Source organism: Triticum aestivum, chromosome 6A (genome assembly GCF_018294505.1).
Source record: "Triticum aestivum cultivar Chinese Spring chromosome 6A, IWGSC CS RefSeq v2.1, whole genome shotgun sequence".
In the NCBI taxonomy this organism is placed as follows: Eukaryota; Viridiplantae; Streptophyta; class Magnoliopsida; order Poales; family Poaceae; genus Triticum; species Triticum aestivum.
The window spans coordinates 293,154,439-293,181,349 of NC_057809.1; positions in this window are offsets into that span (position 1 = coordinate 293,154,439).

The window sequence follows — 26,911 nt, forward strand, 5'->3', positions numbered from 1 at the left end:
ATTCATGCTCACCCATTTCATTTAAGTTGTCGGTGTTCATCCTCTTTCATTGCATAATCCATGTTAGTTTTACTTCCGCTTTATTCCTGTGTGTTAAAAAAACTTTGAGAATATTCAAAAAATATTTCTCGCTTATTTTTGGTTTTCCTTTCCCGTTTAATTAGTTGTAGCCTTAAAAGAAAAACCAAAATGATTTCTTATTTCTTCCTTTTCTTGTTGGGAGCTTTCCGATGTAAGTAGTTTTTCTTGCCTTTTGTGTTTCCTTCGTTAATTTGCTTTCTTTAGAAAAACTAAGAACTCCAAAAATATATCAGTGTGTTTCTTTGAAATTCTTTTTTTGAGTTGTCGTAAGGAAAAGACTACAATGAAAATGTTGAGTGGCTCTCATATGCATTATTGTTGATCTACCAAAGAGCCAATATTACCTTGTCTTCTCCTTTGAATAAAATGCTTGTAGATACTAGCTTAGTCCACGACACTCTTGCACTATTATTATTTTCATATCATTCAGTTGTGCAAGTGAAAGGCAATAATGATGATAACCTGATTAAGTGATTGTGGCGAGGAAAAGTGAGTATGAACTCAACTTGTTTTTGTCTTTGTAAATATGTTTTAACTTAGTATCCATGATTCAGCAAATTATGAGTAAACATGTTTATGATGACAATTAGAGATTATAGTTGCTCATGCCATGCTTAAGTGGCTAGGAGTGGATAATGATTTATCTTGATTGTCAACATGCACTAAAATGGTTATGTTGTAGTATGATAGTTTGGTATCCTCCTCTGAATGTTTCAAGTGGCTTGACTTTGCACATTTTCACGCATGTAGTTGATTCAAAACCAACATAGCCTCCATGATATTGATGTTCATGGTGTTTATATCCTAATCATGCTAGTATTCAATGTTAATTATTCACAATGCATGAGTATGACAGTTGTCGCTTTCTAGTTGGTCGCTTCTCCATCTATTTGCTAGCCTTCACATGTACTAAGCGGGAATATTGCTTGTGCATCCAAATCCCAAAACCAAAGTTGTTCCAGATGAGTCCACTACTGATATCTCCAATGTATCTATAATTTATGAAGTATTCATGCCATGTTTACAACAATTTTTATATGGTTTTGGTATGATTTGCATGGAACTAACCCGGACTGACGTTGTTTTCAGCAGAACTACCGTGGTGTTGTTTTTTGTGCGGAAATGAAAGTTCTCCAAATCAGCTAAAACTTTTTGACGATTTTTTGGAACAAAAGAGACCCCCAAAGCTTCATGGGAGGGCCACAAGAGACACGAGGAGGGCACAACCCATCAGGGCGCGTCTGGAGCCCAACCTGATAGAGGCGGGGTGTCCTTAATCTAAACAAAACCCCACCTTGATCAATAAAGCTTTCCTCTTATATTCGCAATATCCAGATTGCAATCTCAGTTTCTTGCTTGTTCTTCATTTGCCTGCAGGAAACAAACCTCCGTGGTTAGGCTGATCGTGCTTCGGCGTGGTCAATAACCTCTCGGAGTTGGTTTAGCGATTGCGAAGGCGCGACGTCCTCGCACGTTCGTAGTCGGATCATGCGGGGTGTCTCGATATTTCGATGAGATGATAACTATTGATTTGGTGGAATCGACTTTAACGATCCGACTACAAACGTGCACGACGTTGCGCCTTAGAAATCGCTAAACCAATCTCCCGAGGTTACTGACGATGCTGGAAGCACGATCAGCCTGACCACGAAGGTCTATTCCTGCACGCAATCGAAGAACAAGCAAGAATATGATAATGCAATCTGAATATTGCGAATATAGATGAAGTATTGATAAAGGTGGGGATCCGAAAGCGGTCTTGGTCTGGTCGTTGGACACAAACGAAGTACACGAAGTTGCAATGGCTAACTTTTAACTAAACAAATCCCAAGGAAAAAGCTACTAGATGGATCTACTTATATAAGAGCAAGGGTGGCAGCCAAGGAGGTTGAACGACGTCCCAAGGCAGCCTAAAACCAACCCTAGGTCGTACAAGGCTCATGGGCCCAAGTGGAGGTGATGCAACACCTTTGGACTTGTTGTTTGACTCGGATTCTGCTACAGCGTCAGATTGTTTCGTCTATATCTCCATGCTCCAAACGAATTTGAAGGTGAATCCATTTAGGTTGGAAAGAGCACGAAATCTACTTTCCAACAAAAAAAGAATCACCCAATTTGGAGTCCGTATGAAAAAGTTGTTGGCGTTTTGAGTCAGGAATGTCTGTGCAGTCCGAATCTGAGTCCAAAATGTGAGAGATTTGGATTCTATCTTCTCTTGGCCCAAAAGTGACGTGAGAGGACTTTTTGAAGAGAACCTAAACTTCCCTTTTTCCCTTATCTTCATATGTGGATTGTACAAATGTCCCATACACCTGCAATTAGACAAAATACAAAAGTGTGTGAAGTATTTTTGTTCTGGATAACATAAATAGATTATTGAATAGTTTGCACTAGAAATCACCTGACAAATATGCATGTATGCAATATTGTTGGTCGTATCCAAGGTAGTCATGTCCTCATCATTCTCCCCTTCTTGAAAAACAAAGCTGTCCTCGGCGCTGCTTAATCTGAAATGTGGCTAAGAAAAGAGACAAGCTGTACATGTTGTATATGTATATGTCATCCATTTTACTTTCCTTGATTTTTGCACATATGACACATGTATACATGAGTAACTTTGATAGATCATAAAATATAAAGAAAAATTATTATCATAAGTAGGAGGCATGAAAATATTGCAACTCAGTTTGCACATATAAGTGAAGCTCTTATTCATATCAAAAGATTGACAATATTCATCATTAAACCATCCCAACTGATGAGGACATCAATACAATTGTTACACCCACAGCCCCTGCTGCTATACATACTGGACCAATTACTAGAGCTCGTGCACGCCAACTAAATTACCAGGTACTTTCGTTTCTTGGTAATGATTCTAATGTTCATGAGAATATGATGCTGCCTAAATTGGATACATTTGTTTTGCTTACAAATGAAGGGCCTAGCTTGGAGAAGGATGAACATTGGAGCAAGAACAAGCATGGAGATGATGGCATGCGCAAGGGGAACAAGAACGGAGTTACAAGTGAAGATTTCAGGACTTTGAAGCCACCATAATGGGTGCATGAAGCCTTGGACGAAATATACAAGATGCCACTTCATAAATTTCGTCCCGAGGCTATTTTAGGTGCTGCGTCACCTTATTATTGGGCCAGGCCCATGTAATTTCGAACTACATAAGTATAGGCTATTTTTAGAGTCCGTATGTGTGGGGAAACAAGAGATAGGGTTGATTTCGGACCCCTCCACCAAGGGCCACGAAATTCCCCCCTCTTCCTCTATATATACAGCCCTTAGGGCATCGTTTAGACTTTGGGTTTTGTTTAGATAAAAAGTTCGCCATAGCTGCAACTTCGCGTACTTCGTTTGTGTTCAACGACCAGACAAAGGCGTCACAGAACCCCACCTTGATCAATAAAGCTTTCATCTTATATTCGCAATATCCAGATTGCAATCTTAGTTTCTTGCTTGTTCTTCGTTTGCTCGCAGGAAACAGACCCTCGTGGTCAGGTTGATCGTGCTCCGGCGTGGTCAATAACCTCTCAGAGTTGGTTTAGCGATTGCTAAGGCGCGACGTCCTTGCACGTTCGTAGTCGGATCGTCAAAGTCGACTTCCACCAAAGCGAAATCTACCATCTCATCGAAAGACGGGACACCTTTGCCTCTATCAAGTGGTATCAGATTTCCAGGTTGCTCGGTGAGATTTTACAGTTTTTCGTAGTTTAGATCGAGTCTGTTCTTCATACCTATAGTCCACGAAAAAGCCAAAAAAAATTAGGGTTTGTTCATCCCATCCGAACCAATCTGAGCCTTGCATAATCTTTTCTGTATTTGCTTTGTTGAATTTGCGGTTGCATCGTCGTGTTCAGTTGCTGGTCTTAGCGTCTAGTCTTTTAGAGTTTCGAGTTCTGTTCACAAGTTGTCACGCCGTCGCCGCACCATCATCATCGCCCCTGCCATCTACCACCACCGCTCCGAATCCGTATCCATATACCACCACCAATCCGTGTCCATATACCACCACCGATCCATATCCATATACTACCACCGCTGCCATATACCACCACCATATATCCACCACCAATCCGAGTTCCTTGCTTATTAGGTTTGTTTTCGGGATCAATCTAGATTCCGATTCGTGTTTCCTTGCCGGAGTCGGGTAGCCACGCTCCGTTTAGGCCCAAAATTTTTCGAAAACGCATTTTTCGAAAAAATTTCTGGCTATCCTATTTTTAGGTGTTTCTGAGTGTTTTGAGACAGGTGCCATTATAGGAAGTTTTTTTTGACCCGTTTCCAGTTTTTGGGTCCGGGCAGTCGAAAAAAAAAATTGGTCGAAAAATTTCGTGCCCATCCTGTCAGTTTGAGCTAGGAAGAGTTTTGAGACACTCGCCATTATAGTGCTTTTTCGCAAAAAAAAACAGCGCAAAAAAAAGAGCGCAAAAAAAAAGAGCGAAAAAAAAATTCAGAGTGTGCTTTTCCCTTGTTTACGTGCCGCGCCGTGATTTTGTTGGTGTTCTAGGCTCGCGTCTCTAGCACAGTCTAGCCTAGGACCAGCACAGTACCGTCGTTGAGCGTTTATTCAACTTTGCATCTCTGAATTGATTATTGCTGACCCTTTTTGCTATCATACTATAAGCCTTCCCAGCTCCACATACATCTACGTCGTGTGTTCGACTCTCCCTGGTAATCGCTCTATCCAAGCTTTGAGAGTTTTTGACTACAACGGTTGCCGATCACCACCTGCTGCTGGGTAAGAACTGGTAAGAATTTGAGATTTGCTTGACGGACTTGTGATACACCACCACCACTTCTTAGTAGTCTGTAGGATCATATTCTTGTGTGTTTCTATTGCTGCTAACCATGCCAGGATCACAAGCCGACGAGATTGACTGGGAGAACTTATCGAACAAGGAGCTTCATGATAAGTTTCAGCAAATGATGACTGAACAGGTACAAGATGTGCTGAACAATTTTGAAGAGGCCATGGAGAAGATCACTGGCCTTGAGAAGACGTTCGAAACAAAGCTCGATAACAGATTTAATGAACTGCTTGCGCGTCTTCCACCACCGGCTGCACCTGTCGCACCTCTGCAACAACAACAACTACGCCCCCTTCCGAATCAGTATGGACGAGCACAGCGTGTTCCTATTGAGACAGGACAAACTTCTGGTGCCGCTGCTACTGCTGTTGGTGTTTCTTTGGCTCCTGCTACTGCTCCTGCTGGTACCCAGGAGGATGATGAGTATGCGGGTGATTATGAGGATGAGGTTGATCAAAATCAGATCTACGAGCAGCCACCAGCACCACCACCAGCAGGTCGACCTCAGGTATATATTCGTCATGGTAGGCCTTCACCACCACCTCAGGTACGAGATGATGTCCATATTCCTAAACTGAAATTGAATATTCCACCATTTGAGGGTAGATATGTTCCTGATATATATCTTACTTGGGAGTTAGAAACTGAACAACGATTTACATGTTTACAATATCCTGAGGAGAGACGAGTTGCTGCTGCTGTTTGTGCTTTCACTAGTTTTGCATGTGTATGGTGGTCTGAACATTGTAGATTATATCCTATTCCAACTACTTGGGCTGCTTTGAAAACTGCTATGCGTACGCGTTGGGTTCCACCATATTATCAACGTGAATTGCTTCAAAAATTGCAGCGTTTAAGACAAGGAAAAAATTCTGTAGAAGAATATTATCAGGAATTACAAACTGGCATGATTAGATGTGGTATTGTTGAGGAGAATGAAGCTATGCTTGCACGTTTTCTGGGTGGATTAAATAGAGAGATTCAGACCATTCTAGACTATAAGGAGTATACTAATATCACTCGTTTATTCCATCTTGCTTGTAAAGCTGAACGTGAAGTACAGGATCGACAAGCATTGGGGCGAACTAACTTTTCTGCAGGCCGACCTTCATCATGGACACCACGTGCATCTTCTACTTCAACTGCACCAGCACCTCCATCAGGTGCCACCTCCAGCCGTGATACAAGAAAACAGGCACAACCACCATTATCTGCCAAGAGCGCACCTGCGGGGCCTACACAGCGTTCTTCTTCTTCCATAGCATCAACAGGGCACACAAGTGATATTATTTGTCGTCGTTGTAAGGGAGGAGGTCATTATGCGAGAGAATGCAAATCTCCGCGTGTGATGATTGCTACCGCGGATGGTGGATATGAGTCCGCTAGTGACTATGATGAGGAGACTTTGGCTCTTATTACACGTGAAGAACATGGTGGAGATGATTCTGATAATGAGACGCAATACATGGCTCCTGAAGACGCTGACAGGTATGAATGTTTAGTTGCTCAACGTGTTTTGAGTGTGCAGATCACACAAGCTGAGCAAAATCAGAGGCACAATTTGTTCCATACCAAGGGAGTTGTGAAGGAACGTTCTGTGCGCGTCATAATAGACGGAGGGAGCTGCAACAACTTGGCTAGCATGGAGATGGTGGAGAAGCTTTCTCTCACCACAAGACCACATCCACATCCTTACTACATCCAATGGTTCAACAACAGCGGCAAGGTTAAGGTGACACGTACTGTTCGTGTGCATTTTAGTATACCTACATATGCTGATTATGTTGATTGTAATGTGGTACCTATGCAAGCATGTTCCTTATTACTTGGTAGACCATGGCAATTTGATAAAAATTCTGTACACCATGGTAGAAACAATCACTATACTCTTGTTCATAAGGATAAAAATATTACTTTGCTTCCTATGACTCCTGATTCCATTTTGAAAGATGATATTAATAGAGCTAATAAAGCAAAACAGGAGACGAATAAGAGTGAAAATCAGATTGTGGCAAAAGAATTTGAGCAACAAATGAAGTCTAATAGTAAACCATCTAGTGTTGCTTCTGAAATTAAATTGAAAAGTGCATGTTTATTTGCCACCAAATCTGATATTGATGAGCTAGATTTCAGCAAATCTGTTTGCTATGCTTTTGTGTGCAAAGAGGCATTATTTTCATTCGAGGACGTGCCTTCCTCTTTGCCTCCTGCTGTCACTAACATTTTGCAGGAGTTCGCTGACGTCTTTCCACAAGACGTGCCACCGGGATTACCGCCTATTCGAGGGATTGAGCATCAGATTGACTTAATTCCCGGTGCTTCACTGCCAAACCGTGCACCATATCGTACCAATCCAGAGGAGACGAAGGAGATTATGCGCCAAGTACAAGAGCTTCTCGACAAAGGTTATATACGCGAATCCCTTAGTCCTTGTGCTGTTCCTATTATTCTAGTGCCGAAAAAGGATGGTACATCACGTATGTGTGTTGATTGTAGAGGCATTAATAATATTACTATTCGTTATCGTCATCCTATTCCTAGGCTAGATGATATGCTTGATGAATTGAGTGGCTCTACAATATTCTCCAAAGTTGATTTGCGTAGTGGCTACCATCAAATTCGTATGAAATTGGGAGATGAATGGAAAACATCATTTAAAACTAAGTTTGGATTATATGAGTGGTTAGTCATGCCTTTTGGGTTAACTAATGCACCTAGTACTTTCATGAGATTAATGAACGAAGTTTTACGTGCTTTCATTGGATGATTTGTGGTAGTTTACTTTGATGACATACTGATTTATAGCAGATCTTTGGAAGAACATTTGGAACATTTACGTGCTGTTTTTATTGCTCTACGTGATGCACGTTTGTTTGGTAACCTTGGGAAGTGCACGTTTTGCACCGACCGAGTATCTTTTCTTGGCTATGTTGTTACTCCACAGGGAATTGAAGTTGACAAAGCCAAGATTGAAGCTATTGAGAGTTGGCCGCAGCCCAAAACGGTCACACAAGTGAGGAGTTTTCTTGGCCTCGCTGGATTCTATAGGCGTTTTGTGAGAGATTTCAGCACCATTGCTGCGCCTCTCAACGAGCTTACAAAGAAGGATGTGCCTTTTGTTTGGGGTACCGCACAGGAAGAAGCCTTCACGGTATTGAAAGATAAGTTGACACATGCTCCTTTACTCCAACTTCCTGATTTTAATAAGACTTTTGAGCTTGAATGTGATGCTAGTGGAATTGGATTAGGAGGTGTGTTATTACAAGATGGCAAACCTGTTGCATACTTTTCTGAAAAATTGAGTGGGCCTAGTCTGAATTATTCTACTTATGATAAAGAATTATATGCTCTTGTTCGGACTTTATAAACATGGCAACATTATTTATGGCCCAAAGAATTTGTTATACATTCTGATCATGAATCTTTGAAACATATTAAAAGTCAAGCTAAACTGAATCGTAGACATGCTAAATGGGTTGAATTCATTGAGACTTTCCCTTATGTCATTAAACACAAGAAGGGAAAAGAAAATGTTATTGCTGATGCATTGTCTCGTCGCTATACTATGCTTTCACAACTTGACTTCAAAATATTTGGTTTGGAGACCATCAAAGATCAATATGTGCATGATGCTGATTTTAAAGATGTAATGCAGAATTGTAAAGAAGGAAGAATGTGGCACAAGTTTGTCGTTAACGATGGATTTGTGTTTCGTGCTAACAAGCTATGCATTCCAGCTAGCTCCGTTCGTCTTTTGTTGTTGCAGGAGGCGCATGGAGGAGGATTAATGGGACACTTTGGCGTGAAGAAGACGGAGGACGTACTTGCTACACATTTCTTTTGGCCAAAGATGAGACGGGATGTTGAGCGTTTTATTGCTCGATGCACTACATGTCAAAAAGCTAAGTCACGACTCAATCCTCATGGTTTATATATGCCTTTGCCTGTACCTAGTGTTCCTTGGGAGGATATATCTATGGACTTTGTTTTAGGTTTACCTCGAACAAAGAAGGGGAGGGATAGCATATTTGTTGTCGTGGATAGATTCTCGAAAATGGCACACTTTATACCATGTCATAAAAGCGATGATGCTGTTAATGTTGCTGATTTGTTCTTTCGTGAAATTATTCGCTTGCATGGTGTGCCAAATACTATTATTTCAGATCATGATACTAAATTTCTTAGCCACTTTTGGAGATGTTTATGGGCTAAGTTGGGGACTAAACTGCTTTTTAGTACTACTTGTCACCCCCAAACTGATGGACAAACTGAAGTAGTCAATAGAACGTTGTCTACTATGCTTAGGGCTGTTTTGAAGAATAATAAGAAAATGTGGGAGGAATGCTTGCCTCATATTGAATTTGCTTATAATCGTTCATTGCATTCTACTACTAAGATGTGCCCTTTTGAAGTTGTGTATGGTTTCCTACCTCGTGCACCTATTGATTTGTTGCCTCTTCCATCTTCGGAGAAGGTTAATTTTGATGCTAAACAACGTGCTGAATTGATTTTAAAAATGCATGAGTTAACTAAGGAAAACATTGAGCGTATGAATGCTAAATATAAACTTGCTGGAGATAAGGGTAGAAAACATGTTGTGTTTGCACCTGGAAATCTTGTTTGGTTACATTTGCGTAAGGATAGATTTCCTGATTTGCGCAAATCAAAGCTAATGCCACGTGCTGATGGTCCCTTTAAGGTGTTAGAGAAAATAAATGATAATGCATATAAACTTGAGCTGCCTGCAGATTTTGGGGTTAGTCCCACTTTTAACATTGCAGATTTGAAGCCTTATTTGGGTGAGGAAGATGAACTTCCGTCGAGGACGACTTCATTTCAAGAAGGGGAGGATGATGAGGACATCAATACAATTGTTACACCCACAGCCCCTGCTGCTATACATACTGGACCAATTACTAGAGCTCGTGCACGCCAACTAAATTACCAGGTACTTTCGTTTCTTGGTAATGATTCTAATGTTCATGAGAATATGATGCTGCCTAAATTGGATACATTTGTTTTGCTTACAAATGAAGGGCCTAGCTTGGAGAAGGATGAACATTGGAGCAAGAACAAGCATGGAGATGATGGCATGCGCAAGGGGAACAAGAACGGAGTTACAAGTGAAGATTTCAGGACTTTGAAGCCACCATAATGGGTGCATGAAGCCTTGGACGAAATATACAAGATGCCACTTCATAAATTTCGTCCCGAGGCTATTTTAGGTGCTGCGTCACCTTATTATTGGGCCAGGCCCATGTAATTTCGAACTACATAAGTATAGGCTATTTTTAGAGTCCGTATGTGTGGGGAAACAAGAGATAGGGTTGATTTCGGACCCCTCCACCAAGGGCCACGAAATTCCCCCCTCTTCCTCTATATATACAGCCCTTAGGGCATCGTTTAGACTTTGGGTTTTGTTTAGATAAAAAGTTCGCCATAGCTGCAACTTCGCGTACTTCGTTTGTGTTCAACGACCAGACAAAGGCGTCACAGAACCCCACCTTGATCAATAAAGCTTTCATCTTATATTCGCAATATCCAGATTGCAATCTCAGTTTCTTGCTTGTTCTTCGTTTGCTCGCAGGAAACAGACCCTCGTGGTCAGGTTGATCGTGCTCCGGCGTGGTCAATAACCTCTCGGAGTTGGTTTAGCGATTGCTAAGGCGCGACGTCCTCGCACGTTCGTAGTCGGATCATCAAAGTCGACTTCCACCAAAGCGAAATCCACCATCTCATCGAAAGACGGGACACCTTTGCCTCTATCACCAACATTGGTGAATAAATCTTACTTGCAACAAATTTACATGCGACAATATGCTTAAATAAGCAAACATGCAATAAGTCATTGGACACAGAATCATCACCAAGATTAGAGGTCATATCAAGATGATTAAACATTGGTTCTTTCGCATCAACAGTTAATTCAATGGGTGCACTCAAAATTGTTGGTATTTCAGTTGTTTGATCACATGGAAAAGTCAAATTATCAACATAGTCTGGTGGTACCATCAAAGTAGTGGGTAGCTCATCAGATGGTGCATTCAAATTGACAAGGCATTCATCATTCTCATGTAGAGATGGAAGATAAGTACCTTCTTCATTACCTCTTATGATCAACTCAGATGATGTAGCGACTCTCGGGGGCGATGTGTCACATGGTGGGGGTGACGTAGTCCTCACAACAACGGATGTGGTTGTCATAGTATGCCTAGTAGTTGAAGGAACAATCATATCAACTCTTGGAATGTGCACCATGCACTTATTCTCCTCGTGGACAACACGTCGTTTTATTTCCTGTTCAGCTTTGCAAGCAAGATGAAACAAATGGTCCATAGGATAACACTCTTCATGAATTAATATCTCTTGAATATTACGGTTTAATCCTCCCCAAAATCTATCCATAAAATCAACTTCACTTTCTTCTAAAGAGGAATGCAACAAGGTAGTTTGTAAATCATCATAATATTTTGTTACAGTGTCACTACCTTGTTTTAAATGTTGCAACTTCTTAATCATGCCGCGAGTATAATAAGCGGGAACGAAATTATGTCTCATGGCAAGTTTCAAATCATCCCAAGTAGTAGGTATATAATCAGGGTGTAACTGACAATATTCACTCCACCAAACCAAAGCATAACCAGTGAAAGAACCAACCGCGACCTTAACCTTTTTATGTTCATCAAAATTATGGGAAGAAAATATATTTTTTATGTTGAACTCCCATTCAATATATAAAGCAGGTCTAAAACGTCCATTAAATGATGGTATAGATACATTAACCTGGTCATGTGCATTTGGATGTTTGTGCACCTCTTGTGACGGTTGTGGTATTTGCAAAGGTGGTAGCGCGTCTCGCACGATCGACAAAGCCCATGAATTGACTCTGGATCCTGTCATGATTAGTAGAAACAAGAAACAGAATCCAAAAAAAATGTTCCTATGAACTACTTGGAGTGGTGGTAAAACGCTCACAGTATAGCAAATCTCAATATCTTACAAGTTCTTACCATGCAGTAGGTGGTGATCGGCAACCAGCGGTGTCAAATAACTCTAAAGATTGAGTAAAGCAATTGCCAGGGGAAAGTGCGTAAACACGGTGTAGAAATATGTGGAGCTTGGAAGGCTTAAGTATATGGTAGCAAAAGATTAGCAATAATCAATTCAGAGATGCAATGTTGAAGGAACGCTCAACGATGGTACTGTGCTGGTCCTAGGCTAGACCGGACTAGAGACGCAAGCCTAGAACACTAATGAGGTCACGACGTAGCACAGCTAGCATCAATGAAGGATACTAACTACCTCTGGACAACAAGATATAAGTGAAGATCACAACAGTAGTAAAGATAATGATGAAAAACAACTGCCAAGCATGATATACAACAACTCTCTCTCTCTCTCTCTCCAACTTTCCTCTTGAAAAGTTTGAGCCAATTTGTTGATAACTTTTTCAAAGAATGCTACTTCAAGCTTTCCAATGCAAAAAGAATCACTCAATTCTGAATTGATATCAGGAGTCAAAGAAGTCTAAAACTGGCCTGAAAAATTGGAACAAACTGTATGCGCGAACTTCAGAGGGAAAAAAGACCTATTTAGAAGCCGATTTTGAGATGCCAAATATTCAAATAGCTCTTGCAACTATTTAGATGCGGATCGTCGCTAGCTTTCATTTGAGTACACGCGAAGCCAAAGTGGACTTCGTATGAGGAAGTTATGCCTATTTTACTGAACAGTGCACAAAACAGATTCTAATCCGAATTCAACTACGAGATTGAGTCTAGATAGATCCGAATTTTGTTTTTTTCTTCTCTCTTTTTTTCCTCACACTTTTTTTCTTTCTCTTTCTCTTTTTTTCTGACTTTTTTTACCTTTTTCTTCTTTTCTCTCTCTCTCTTTTTTTCTCTCTCCCTCTTTCTAAAACAAACTAGATAAGATGCATATTGGATCAAGCGAAGATGTGAACGATCTCAACTATGATTATGACAATGAACGGAGGGTAGCACATGGTGGAAATTGATGGATAGGTGATGGACAGCGGAAGGGATAACGATCCAGCGGCGGCGTGACTAATGTGAACAGAACTCGAAACTCTAAACGAACTAGACACTAAGACCAGCAACTCGACACGAAGATGCAACTGATAATTCAACTATGCAAGCAATGAAAAGAAAATTGCAAAGGCTCAGACTGGCTTCGACAAAGGATGAATAGATCTAACTTTTTTATGGCTTTTTCTTGGACAATAGGTAAGAAAATAAATCTAATCTAGGAAAAACTGGAAATTCTAACCGAGCAACCCGAAAACTGATACCACATGATAGAGGCAGGGTCTCCCGATCTTTTGATGAGATGGTAACTATCGATTTGGTGGAGTCGACTTTGACAATCCGACTACAAACGTGCACGACGTTGCGCCTTAGCAATCGCAAAACCATTCTCCCGAGGTTACTGACGATGCTGGAAGCACGATCAGCTTGACCACGAAGGTTTATTCCTGCACACAATCTAAGAACAAGCAAGAATATGATAATGCAATCTGAATATTGCGAATATAGATGAAGTATTGATAAAGGTGGGGATCATAAAGCGGTCTTGGTCTAGTCGTTGGACACAAACGAAGTACACGAAGTTGCAAAGGCTAACTTTTAACTAAACAAATCGCAAGGAAAAAGCTACTAGATGGATCTACTTATATAGGAGCAAAGGTGGCCGCCAAGGAGGTTGAAGGACGTCCCAAGGAAGCCTAAAACCAACCCTAGGTTGTACAAGGCTCAAGGGCCCAAGTGGAGGTGATGCAACACCTTTGGACTTGTTGTGTGACTCGGATTCTGCTGCAGCATCAGATTGTTTCGTCGATATCTCAATACTCCGGACGAATTTGAAGGTGAATCCAATTGGGTTGGAAAGAGCACGTAATCTACTTTCCAACAAAAAAGGAATCACCCACTTTGGTGTCCGTATGAAAAAGTTGTTGGCGTTTTGAGTCAGGTATGTGTGTGCAGTCCAAATCTAAGTCCAAAACGTGAGAGACTTGGACTGTATCTTATCTTGGCCCAAAAGTGACGTGAGAGGACTTTTTGAACAGAACCTAAACATCTCCTTTTCCCTTATCTTCATATGTGGATTGTACAAATGTCCCATACACCTGCAATTAGACAAAACACAAAAGTGTGTGAAGTATTTTTGTTCTGGATAACATAAATAGATTATTGAATAGTTTGCACTATAAATCACCTAACAAATATGCATGTATGCAATATTTTTGGTCGTATCCAAGGTAGTCATGTCCTCATCACAACCCGAGGCATGGTGGGTTGTGCTCACCTCGAGGCCCATCTTAGCGTGAAACCAACGCCAGAAAATCCTATTAAGATAGAAACCCCCAGAAATAACCCTAGATCAAAAGTTCCACCTCCGCAAGCCTCTGTAACCACAAAAAACCAATCTATACCCCATTTTGGCAGTCCACCGGAGGGGGAAATCATCACCGGTGGCCATCTTCATCATCCTGGCGGCCACCATGATGAGGAGGGAGTAGTCCAGCCTCGGGGATGAGGGTTTGTACCAGTAGCTATGTGTTTAATCTCTCTCTCCCGTGTTCTTGAGATGTCATGATCTTAAAGTATCGCGAACTTTGTTAATATAGTTGGATCATATGGTCTTTTTGCCTATCTATCTTGTTGTGAATTGAGTTTTCCCTTTGAGATTTCGTTCTTATCGGATTGAATACTTTTATGGATTTGAGAACACTTTATATATATCTTGCTATGAATACCCATGGTGAAAATGGGGTATCATATTGATTCACTTGATATATGCTCTGGCACTCAACTTGCGGATTCCCGAGGTGACATTAGGGTAATCTATGCATAGGGGTTGATGCACGTTCTTGTCTTTGTTTCTCCGGTAGAAATCTTGGGGCACTCTTTGAGGTTCTTTGTGTTGGATTGAGTATTATGAATCTGAAATTATTTGGTTTTATCTTAGCACGAAACTCTTGATAGATTGATCAGAAAGGATAACTTGGTGTTATTCTAGTACGAACTCTAGATAGATTTGTAGCGACCCGATCCCAAGGGACCTTAGTCTCTGTGCTTATGTGTCATCCTTGGATCGGTATTGCTGACACACATACTACTCGAGGACTTATTGCAGAGTTCTATCACACACTTATTACAACGAGTGTCTCAAAAAGAGTACTTATTACAATAATATGGCTGAAGGCCATCTAAATAAGATAACTGCAGAAGCTTCAAAGATAAATGAGTCCATCCAACTCCATGGCAAAATTGAGTGCATGACAGAGACCACCTTACTCTTCGTCTGAAAACTCTGCAACATGATATGTTGCAGCCATGTAGGTCAGCACATGGAATATGCTAGCAAGATAACACTATAGAGCCAAGAACAAATAACAGCTATCACTACATGCATATTTGGCTGGTGGAGGCTCTATGGTTATCATTTGCGTAAAGCTAATTTTTCCTTACAACAAGGGAATATGTTTTTATTTAACTACAAAGTTTGATGAAAATATTGAGAAGGTACCCCCAACTCAATCACAAATTAACATTAATAACCCAACAAATTCATTAAGTAAAGTGATGAGATCAAAACAATAATTGAAGTACTAGATACTCAAGATGTCCATAACCGGGGACATGGCTAACCATGATTAGGTTATACACTCTGCAGAGGTTTGCACACTTTTCCCCGCAAGACTCGATCTCCTCCGTTGTATTTCTCGCACTGCATGATGTTTGAGAAATGGATGACCGAGACACAGTCTTTCCGAAGAGGTCACCTTAACCGATAGATAGGCCGGTACACCTACAATTCCCCTACATCTGCTAGCCCGTCATGGAAAGGATTCCCACAAACTACTCAACTATGCCAAAGCCCATAAGGGCTTGTGGCCGCACAGGGAAGTTTCTAGCATGAATAATCTTATAATCCCTTTGAGCCTGGGTGGCATTCCATCGGATGATCACACGGGTACCCCGGGATCTCCTAGGACAACACTGGATTCCCCAGATGCCCACAACCAATCCACCTAGATGTGCATTAAAGTAGCCACCTTAAGTTTCCCTTTGTTATAAATAACTCTCCCATCTTTCATGAATCTCACATACCAGTCCACATCTACGAGCATAGCAAAGTAGTGCAAGCTGTAACATCCCAAATTTTCAATTTGGAATGTTATACATAGGTCATCATATGCATATCATATTTTATTTGCATTTTGGCTTTCTGATCCCAAAAGCCTATGCAACTCAAAGACCCACGAAGAGAGTTGGAGGTTTTATTGTTTTCATATTTCAATTTTCAAAAATATTGAAAAGTGGATCAATTTGATTTTAATTATTTTTCTCTCTGAAAATATTTAATATATGAGAGGAGATAGTATGACTTCTCCAAAGGAATTGGAAATATTGGAGGAAAAATGTTAAAACTAAATAAATTATTTTATTTGGATTTTATCGCTATTTTATTTCAATAGAAAAAATGCATTTTTTTAAAAAAATTGCACTTTTAGGCCAAGAAAACGTTCACTTTGTTCTAAATATTCTATTTAGCCGGTGAAAATTTGTTTTGGTATTCATAGATTTTTACTTTATTTTCTAGCATTTTTTCGGCGAAATATGTTTTTTAAAGTCAAACCGACCTAACGGGCCGTAACCGACATGGACTCCAGCCGGGGGCAGGCTTTATAAGCTGGCCGCCCGAGGCCCCAACCCACCAGCCGCCGCCGCCCCGCCCCTGAACCCTAACCCTAGCCGCCGCCCCGCCCCGCCCCTGAACCCTAACCCCAGTCGCTAGAGTTTCGTCGGAGTTGCCGTGTTTTTTTTCGTTTTTAGGTAAACCTTAGATCTAGATCTAGATCTGGTTTTTTTAGTTTCCCGGGTTTAATTTATTAGATTGGTTTTTTGTCGGTTTGTTTATTTAGCGGACGTTCGTCCGTAAGTTCGTTTTAACGAACGTTGTTCGTCGGTTAGGTTCAGACAGCGAACGTCCGTTCGTTAGTCTTTTCTTTTTATTTTACTAGCACATATGCCCGTGCGTTGCAACGGGAGAGATAATTGATATGTCCATCAAAATATTCATCACCACAGCCCAACAACATTCGAATGGTGCCACCCGCCCACGACAGAGAGCTGCACACTAAGGTCTAGCAGAAATTCATGTAAGTTGTACATTTGGTATAGGTTTTCTATGACGATTCTAATCCTAAAGAGCCTAATTTTCAAATGTTTTATACCAAGGCGTTATTTGTAGGTTGAGGCCATGTTTGAAATCTGCATCAAATCGTGAAAAAATAACAATAAAATGGTTATTGTAAATGCGTTTTAGGCCATCTCTGCAAACACTTGAAGATTAATTAAAAGAAATGTTTGCGTATGAGGGAAACAAACCTAGTGTGTTGCATTCAACTCGACACTTACGTAGTGCCTCTCACCTTCCTAGTTGCATTATTTTTGTTGCACATCACGGTCGCACGCTCCGCAGCAACACTTATATGTCTGCCCCTTTCACATCTCTCGATATCAATTCCTTTTTGATTTTATGTATGCCACGCCCTTGGTATTAGTACCAATTCCTTTATGTTATCCTCTCCTTCATATTTTTTTAATCTCCCGTTTTTTATGTCCATTGATCAGACCCTTTATTCTCTCGTATTTTTATTACATATGCCATTCTAAACCGGTATTTCATACTTAATTTAGCGCCACAACATCCCATGAAATATAAGCCACATGTAAGCCCACCTTTGTTTCCTTATTCTCGAGGTGTTTTTCTTTTTGGAGGACCGGTTTGCTTATTTTCCTGACAACTTATGCATGTACATAATGCAGAAAATCGAGGTGGGACTATTTTATTGGGTAGTGAACCCAAAAGCATAGCCCAGCTCCATTGGTTGCCACCTTCTAAACGGTGGTGGATGACTCTGGATCAAGACCACATGAATAAATTAATTTTTTCTGCGGCAGAATTCTTTGTCGCACAATAACATTGGGTCGGCCCCTACAGGAAAATACACAATCGCACTGGGGTGGAGGACCAGGCTCATTTCCCATGTGCAAGCTGGGACTGATGAGCCACAAAAATACAAGTCGAATGACGGATAATTTTTTATTTTTTGTTTTTATTTTATATACAAATGGATGAACCAAACCACATGTCAAAAATCTGGTAATAGGTACAAAAAAAGTGTAAGAAACGTTCCGACATTTAATTGTATGTAAGAAAAGTACTAATTAAGGGTATAACATAAAATAATTTTAAAAATAATTAACATGCAAGTTATTGAGAATGTACAAAATTTTGCATATATAACATGCAAAATTTGGAGTTGGGGCTTGAAAGATATGTATATTTTAAAAAACTTGAATCTGCAAAGAAAGTAGAAGAGAATAGTTCGGCAAAAATTGTACTGTGCAGGCCTGCTAAGCGACACCTGGTGAGATAGCTCTATGTGTTACGCCAATCGAAATTCGTGGAAAAAAAGGCTGAATAAAATTGGGGGCGTCTGGGATCGAACACAGGTCTCCACACTGGGAGACAGACGCTTTAGCCAGCACGGTGACATGTGTACTTGTGTTTTGTGTGGGCATCTCCCTACCTGAACCAATCGCTACCGGCGGCTGTTTTAAAAAATGAAACGTTTTCCTACTTACGGGTGGCATTGGTGGGTACATTTGACCAACTTCGAGGGCAATGTTATGACGGACGACCAGAAGCATTATTTGCTTTATTATTAGGGGAAGATTTTCGGCCAGGGACCTATTCGTGATTATTTTTATCGCAGATTAGCCCCTAATCTTCAAACGCTCGCCGTTTCTTAACCGTTTGTCCAAATCCAATGAAACCAACGCCAAAATCTTCGTCTCGAAACCCTCTTTCTATTTAATCAACTTGAACAATGTTTTGACAATTTTAAAATTTGGTTTCAGGCTGATTTTTGTTTTCAAAGTTCTTTGACCGTAGTTTTAGTTCCGTAGCTCCGATTCGATTGATTCTTTTTGCAGATCGAATCTCTTCGGTTGTGTTTTCAGATTCAATCTTCTTATTCGGGATTTACCCGTGCATCTTTGCTTGAGTGCTTATGTGTGCTATTGTTGCATCTTTTATGCATTAGTTTCAACCCTCAAACATTGCATGAGTAGGATCTCTGAAATTGTTGGTTTGGGAAGTAGATGATGAGGTAGAACCTACTATCCCTTTTTATTATCAAACCCTGGGAGTTACTTCTACATTACGCTACTTATTGCCATGCTATGCTCGTAGACGTGGATTGGGTTTGAGAGTATCCATGACAGATGTGAGATTATTAATTAATGGTTTACTTAAGGTGGCTACTTAAACACACATATGGGTGGATTGGTTGCGGGCACCTGGGGATATACCAGTGTTGTCGTTTTTGGTTCGCCACCAAGGCTCAAAGGGATCATAAGATTATTCATGCTGGAAACTTCTGTGTGCAGCCACAAGCTATTATGGGCTCTAGCATAGTTGAGTAAGTTGTGGGAAACCTTTCCATGATGGGCTAGCAGATGTAGGGGATTGTAGGTGTACCGGCCTATCTATCGGTTAAGGGGACGTCTTTGAAAAGACTGTGTCTCGGTCATCCGTTTCTCAAACATCATGCAGTGCGAGAAATACAACGAAGGAGATCGAGTCTTGTGGGGAAAAGTGCACAAACCTCTGCAGAGTGTACAAACTAATCATGGTTAGACATGTCCCCAGTTATGGACATCTTGAGTATCTGGTTCTTGGATTATCATGTGGATTTCATCACTTTAAATTAATTTGTTGGGATGTTAATAACTTTTAATTGGGAGTGAGATGGGGTTACCATTCTCAATGCTTTTCAACCAACTTTGTAGTTAAAAAAATATATTCCTTTGTTGTAGGGAAAAATTAGCTTTTCGCAAAACATTATAACCATAGAGCCTCCACCAGCCATATATGCCTGTAGTGGTAGCATTTACTTGTTCATTGATCTACTGTGTTATCCATGTGCTGACCCGTTTCGGGCTGCAACATATCATGTTGCAGACTTTTTAGATGAAGAGTAAGGTGCGCTAGGTCGTTTGTCGTGCACTCAGCTATGCCGTTGGAGTTGGTGGATTCACTTTATCTTCCAAGCCTTCCGCTGTTATCTTACTTAGATGGCCTTAAGCCATACTTATTGTAATAAGTTCTCTTTTAAGACATTCCATATAATAAGTGTGTGATTGCTACTCTGTTATAAATCCTTCAAGTACTGTGTGTGTCAGCATTACCAATCCAGGTATGACACTTATGCACAGAGATTTGACCGTTTGAGGTTGGATCACTACAAGATGGTATCAGAGCACACGCTGAATGCAGGACACGACCACTAAGATGAGCCATAGGTCACTCTTCTCTACTCATTTCTGACTCCTCTCCATTTTCTACTCTATAGGATGGCGGACACGAGGAATAAGTTTACACAGCCGGATGAAGACACGCCTTTTGGATGACACTTGAAGGAAGTCACTAGGTACCTGAACATTGGAATACCATGCTTCACCGGGACCTACACTGCCACACTACGAGAAGAGGAGCGTTGGATGATTCGGGTTCAAGTTCCAAGAAGGACATTCACGCTAGTAACTGAGCCCATAGAGTTTTCCTTTGATGCACCCACCTGGAGTCTAGGCAAGAGCATGGCAGCCCACATCGCCATGGGACGAATCGGCGAAGTTTATCACAAGGAGCTTAAGGACACTATCTACCAGATATGTGGGTGCCGAGATGAGCAATGGGAGATGATCAGCACCAGGAAGGACAGGTCCATTGCAGCCTTCATCCAGGAGTTAAATCATCACATTCGTTGCCAAGAGATCTAGATGTTCTCAAGCATGATAGATCTGAAGAAGTTGATGACTAGGAACATGGAGCTAGATATCACATCCCTAGTTCTGGTAATGCCTAGTGCTAGCATCTGGTGTTGCATCGTGTTTAATTTTCCCAGAAAATTGAAACGGGGATGGCAGCAACCCCCAGCACCACTTAATCCAACTAGGGTTACTAAAATACTTTTTCAATGAACCTGAAATGCCCTTCAAAAATGTTCATCATCTTTGCCTTGGTCTAGAACCTCTGACAAAAATGGTTCACATTTTTCTAGGACAAAATAGGGTCACTGTATTAAATCATACCTTATTAGCATTTGAGCATTTAAATTTTATATATTATTTTACATTTCAAAATATTCATGAACTGAAATGTTTGATGTTGGAAATAATCCAAACAGTAGCCTCAAGCAATTGCATGGATGTTGCGTTTTTTAGTATTTTTAATAAAGCCCTAAAGTTACAGAAAAATAGAAAACAGAAATAAAAAGAAAAGGGACTTACTCTGGCCAAACTTACCTGGTGCCCACCAACCGGCCCAGCAATGTAGCTAGTCGGCCCATCCCACCAAGGGCTCCTCCCTGTTGTCTTCCACCTCCTGCCAGTAGGCAGGAGGGCGTGTGCCCCGCACGCGCGCATGCGGCCCGAGCCACCTCATGCTTGTTGTTTCTCCTTGGCCCTCCCTGGTGCAGCCACGCACACCCCTGGACCTCTCTCACTCTCCCCCCGAGCTTCTCTCCCTCCTCTGGCTCTCCTCTCGCACGCACCCGAGTGCTACCGTCGCTGTCATTCACCGTTGCTGCGCCCAGAGCCGCTGCCTCGCCTCCCCAACACGTCCAAGAGGTCCGCCTCCGTATTCTACGCCTCCCCGACGATCCACAAGCCGCGGGACTCCCCCGAACGCTCTCCCTGTCGTCGTCTTCAACCTCGGGAATCCGAGATAGCCACGGCCATGCCGTCTGCTCAGAGCCTTCCACGAGCCCGCGTCGGTGCCCCCTGCACTCTCCGTGAGCTCCTTCCCCAAACCCCCCTCTTCTGTGCCTCGTTTCACGCCGTAGCCGTTGTTCCGCCGGAGACCGACGCGTGCCACCGCCAAGCTTCTCGCCGCAGTGGCCACAACCACTGCAGCTCGTTCCCGAGCACACCATCATGCTCAACACAACCTCATGAGCCCGTAGACACCCACCGCGCCTTCTCCCATGCTCTGTAGCGCCACCCCGAGAATTCCCGAGCTGCTACCGCCGCCGAACCTCGTCGTCGGCCACTTTTCCGGCCACCCCAGCACCTACCACCACAGCCACTCGATGCGCTGCAGCGTACTGTTTCCGACGCCCTCCGCCGCGTTTGACTCTGCCGGCGGCTAAACGCCGGTGGGTTTGACCCACTTTGACCACGGCGGGACCCCCCTGTGTCCATGACATGTGGGGCCAGCCTTTGACTGAATTAGTGTAGGGTTATAATTAGTGCTAATTGGCACTATTAGAGGTCAATCTCCCGCTAACTAAACACTGTGCCACTGACACTGGGACCCACGACCCAGTTAATCCATGGTTTATGTTTAGACCTTCTTAATTAAAGCCACAACCACTGACATGCGGGCCCCACTAGTCAGCTTTGACCTAGACCGCCCCTGTTGACTCGCTAATGTCACAGTGATGTCATGCTGACGCGGTAATTCTTTTTTGGAATTTAAATAAATCTTAAATGGTATATTTATTTTAGAAAATGTTATAAACTTCTAAAAATCGTAGAAATTCAACCGTAACTCAGAATGAAATAAGTTATATATGAAAAATGATCAGAAAAATCCAATCTATCCATCAGTACTGGTTTCATGCATGTTTAAGAAACTTAACCTTGTTGTTTATTGCAAAACATGATAAGGAACTATTTAAATTCATAAGTTGAGTTTGGGATTGAACCTTTGGTTCAAAATGAGTGAAACCCAGCTGGTTGTAGTTGCATTAGCCCAACACACTCATTTTGCCATGTCCTGATCATGCATCATATTGTGCATTGCATTGATTGTGTTTTCCTTCTCTGTTGCCGGTATTTGTCCCCTCTTGATAGACGTGCTACCGACAATGTGATCGATGACACTGATGAAGAACTATACTATCTTCAGAAGTGTCAGGCAAGCAAAACCCCCTAGTTCATTCCGATACAATCGCACTCTCTTGATCCTGCTCTCTTTTACTGCATTAGGACAACAATGATTCAACTGTTATATGCCGCGGTAGTTGAACCCCTTTTCCTCTGCATGACCTGTCATTGCCACAGTAAATAGATGAAAGCCACTAGCATGAGTAGGAGTTGTTTGAGCCCTGATGTGCCTACTCATTCATGCTTGTTTCTCATGCCTGCTACTGCTTAGAGTTGAGTCAGGTATGATTCATCGGGGATGAATTGGAGGTGTGTGAACATGTCCTACTATTGAGAGCTAAATGTGTGAACACGATTTGATAAAGGTATCGATGAGAGGCCATGTAGGAGTACATGGTGGGTTGTTTGATTGAAGACGTCCTTAGGAAGTGAGTTCTGTGTTTGTGATCCATGAACAACTACTACCACGCATTGGGCCCGAAACCAATGGACCCTCTCGACTTATTAACTACCCTTGCCCTCTGTCCAGGACTTGCAACTAGTTTTTGGTGTTTGTAGGATATGTGTTGGAGGTCGTGCATAGCGCTGACCCTAGGGGTGGGCTATGATGTGGTAGATACACCGTGGCCGGGTATGCATGGCGCCCGTTTGGTGTTGCGGAACCCTATACACATCGTTTGGGGCTGTGAGCGAAACCCCGGCCGGATCTCCTCCCGGATGGAACCAGAATAGGCGATAAACCTGGACTAGAGACTTGTGTGGTTAGTCTGGTCGTGGTCGACTCCCTCGCTAGGCTTCCGCTTGAAGGTTGCCGACATAAACGACGTGTACATGGTGGTAAGTGGTGAGAGCGTGTGTGAAGTAGTACACCCCTGCAGGGTTATAAATGATCTATTCGAATAGCCGCGTCCGCGGTAAAGGACCTCTGGGTTGCCTATACAGTTCATAGACAAGTGAAAGTGGATACTCTAAAATGCACAAGATAAGCGTGAGTGCTATGGATGGCGTTCTTGTAGGGAGACAGGAGCGGATCCATAGTGGTGTATTGATTTGGTGAATATATGGACTCGTGTGCGCCACCTCAAAAGAGTTACTTGCAGACGTAGTTCAGGATAGCCCCTGAGTCAAAGCTGGCTTGCTGCAGTTAAACTCCACCACCCCCTTGGTTGATACTGATGCATATGTAGCTAGTTCGAATGTAAGTCTTCCTGGGTACATTTATGCTCATGTTTGCTTAATTTATGTTTTGCGGAGAGACTTCAGTCTCACTAGTAGTTCCGTGTGGACTTCGATGTTTAGCTTGATACCTCAGCTACGATCTTGTGCCCTTGCCAGGGTCTGGTAGATAGTCAGGTTTCTCAGCCTTTTTTCATTTGTAGATGTCTATACTCAGACATGTTAAGCTTTCGCATGTGCTTTTTGATTGTATGACTTGAATGCAGGGTCATCAGACCCATGTTTGTAATATCTGGCTCTTTGGAGCCTAATGAGTAAATACTTCGAGTTGTAGAGTTTTATTGTGATGCCATGTTGTATTTGCAAATATCGAGCATATTGTGTGTATGATTGAAATGCTTGGTATGTGTGGGATCCGGCAACCTAGTTGTTTATCCTTGGTAGCCTCTCTTATGGGGAAATGTAGTCTAGTGCTTCCACTAAGCCATGGTAGTCTGCTACAGCCTGGTTTACCGGAGTCCTGCTATCCCAGTTACTGCTGCTCCAGAACACTTAGACTGGACGGCATGTGATCCACTTTGTTCCTGTGTTTGTCCCTTCGGGGAAATATCACGCGGTGACTTATGGAGTCCTGCTAGCCTGCTACAGCCCGGGTTCCTGAAGTCCTGTTAGCCAAGTTGCTACAGCCCGGATTCACACGCTGATGACCGACACGTTCGATGCTGGTTCATGTATGCCTGTCCCCGTAAGTCAGTGCCACTTTGGGTTCATGACTAGTCATGTCGACCGGGTTCGCTGTCATATGGATGCTAGCGACACTATCATATACGTGAGACAAAAGGCGCAAACGGTCCCGGGCCAGGTAAGGTGGCACCCGTGGGAATACCGTGTGAGGGAGTCCTAGATTAGGGTGTCTCCGGACAGCTGGACTATATTCTTTGGCTGGACTGTGGGACTATGAAGATACAAGATTGAAGACTTTGTCTCGTGTCCGGATGGGACTCTACTTGGCGTGGAAGGCAAATTAGGCAATACGGATATGTATATCTCCTCCTTTGTAACCAACCTTGTGTAACCCTAGCCCCCTCCGGTGTCTATATAAACCGGAGGGTTTTAGTCCGTAGGACAACATACAATCATACCATAGGCTAGCTTCTAGAGTTTAGCCTCTCCGATCTCATGGTAGATCAACTCTTGTAATACTCATATCATCAAGAATAAAATCAAGCAGGCCGTAGGGTTCTACCTCCATCAAGAGGGCCCGAACATGGGTAAAACATCATGTTCCCTGCCTCCTGTTACCATCCGCCTTAGACGCATAGTTCGGGACCCCCTACCCGAGATCCGCCGGTTTTGACACCAACATTGGTGCTTTCATTGAGAGTTCCTCTGTGTCGTCGATGTTAGGCTTGATGGCTCCTACGATCATGATACGTCCATTTTGCATCATGCTTTTATATCGATATTTATTGCATTATGGACTGTTATTTCACATTATGTCACAATACTTATGGCTATTCTCTCTTATTTTACAAGGTTTACATAAAGAGGGATAAAGCCGGCAGCTGGAATTCTGTTCTAGAAAAGGAGCAAATATTAGAGACCTATTCTGCGCAACTACAGAAGTCCTGAAACTCCACGGAACGTCTTAAAAGAAATAAAGAAAAATCCATGCCAAAGATGAAGGCCAGGGGGCCCACACCCTGCTCACGAGGGTGGGGGCGCCCCCCTAGGGCGCGCCCCCTATCTCGTGGGCCCCCTGGTGGCTCTCCGATGCCCATCTTCTCCTATATGAGGTCTTTTGATGAGAAAAAAAATAAGAAGGAACTTTTCGGGACGAGACTCCGCCGCCACGAGGCGGAACCTTGGCGGATCCAATCTAGAGCTCCGGCAGAGCTGTTCTGCCGGGGATACTTCCTTCCCAGAGGGGGAAATCATCACCATCGTCATCACCAACACTCCTCTCATCGGGAGGGGGCAATCTCCATCAACATCTTCACCAGCACCATCTCATCTCCAAACCCTAGTTCATCTCTTGTATCCAATTCTTGTCTCAAAGTCCGGGATTGGTGCTAGTAGGTTGCTAGTAGTGTTGATCACACCTTGTAGTTGATGCTAGTTGGTTTAATTGGTGGAAGATCATATGTTCAGATCCTATATGCATATTATTACCCCTCTAATTATGAACATGAATATGCTTTGTGAGTAATTACGTTTGTTCCTGAGGACAAGGGAGAAGTCTTGCTATGAGTAGTCATGTGAATTTGGTATTCGTTTGATATTTTGATAAGATGTATGTTGTCTAGCCTCTAGTGGTGTTATGTGAACGTCGACTACATAACCCTTCACCATTATATGGGCCTAGAGGAAGGCATTGTGAAGTAATAAGTAGATGATGGGTTGCTAGAGTGACAAAAGCTTAAACCATAGTTTATGCGTTGCTTCGTAAGGGGCTGATTTGGATCCATATGTTTCATGCTATGGTTAGGTTTACCTTAATACTTTTGTTGTAGTTGCGGTCGAGGTTAATCATAAGTGGGATGCTTGTTCAAGTAAGAATAGTACCCACGCACCGGTCCACCCACATATCAAATTATCAAAGTATCGAACGCGAATCATATGAACGTGATGAAAACTAGCTTGACGATATTCCCATGTGTCCTCGGGAGCGCTTTTCCTATTATAATAGTTTGTTCCGGCTTGTCCTTTACTACAAAAGGATTGGGCCACCTTGCTGCACTTTATTTACTTTTGTTACTTGTTCCTCGTTACAATTTATCATATCATAAAACTATCTGTTACCACTTATTTCAGTACTTGCAGAGAATACCTTGCTGAAAACCGCTT